Below are 1,039 nucleotides of genomic sequence, written 5' to 3'. Positions count from 1 at the left end.
AAAAATTACTGAAAAATAAATAGAAGAAAATAAATACTATTCAGAAATAAATAGAAAAAAAATAAAGAAGAAAAGGAATAAGTATATAAAAAAATTACTGAAAAATAAATAGAAGAAAATAAATACTATTCAGAAATAAATAGAAGAAAAAAATAAAGCAGAAAAGGAATAATTATATAAAAAATTACTGAAAAATAAATAGAAGAAAATAAATACTATTCAGAAATAAATAGAAGAAAAAAATAAAGCAGAAAAGGAATAACTATATAAAAAATTAGTGAAAAATAAATAGAAGAAAATAAATAATGTAGAAAAGAAAATAATTTATAAAAAACATGTTGGGGCGCTGCCCAGTGGGCCTGCCAGACCTTGGGTGTGCAAATACATGCCCAGTAGGGTCAGCAGGCTCACAGCGCAGCGCGCCTTAATTAGGCTCAGAAGCCTGTTATATAGAGGAGTTCGAAAGGGCAGCCGTGGCTGGGTTTATAAACCAGTGCGGCTACCTTTCGCTCGGCGAGGTGGGACTAAACGTAGCGCACTGCGGGGTGGCAGCGCACGGGCATTAGTACCGGTTGGAGCCTCTCCAACTGGTACCAATGTGTTGCCCTTTAGTACCGGTTGGACCCACCAACGGTACTAAAGGCCCACGTTTTCCGCTGCTTGGGCTGGCCAAAATTGGCCTTTAGTACCGGTTGGAGCCACCAACCGGTACTAAAGGCCCATCCTATATATATGACACTTACGAAAATTCAGTTATCGTCGCCAGTCGTTCCACTTCTCGCGCGCGCGAGTCTCAATCTCGATGACGCCGACGCCGCCGCGCCGCTGTGCCGTCGCCCTCGTCGCCCCCGCCGCCCGTCGTCGTCGTCGCCGCGCGCCCCCGCCGCCCGTCGTCGTTGCCGCGCCCGTCTCGTCTCGCCGTCCCCGGCCGCCGCCGGCCCGTCTCCGTCCCTGGCTGCCGCCGCCCGTCTCGTCGCCGTCATAGGCCCCCGCCGCCCGTCGTCGCCGCCGCCCGTACGCGCCCGGCCCGCTCCATACA

This window comes from Triticum dicoccoides, chromosome 2B (genome assembly GCF_002162155.2).
Source record: "Triticum dicoccoides isolate Atlit2015 ecotype Zavitan chromosome 2B, WEW_v2.0, whole genome shotgun sequence".
Taxonomy (NCBI): domain Eukaryota; kingdom Viridiplantae; phylum Streptophyta; class Magnoliopsida; order Poales; family Poaceae; genus Triticum; species Triticum dicoccoides.
The sequence above is the reverse complement of the archived record's forward strand: the minus strand, read 5'-3'. Positions refer to the sequence as shown.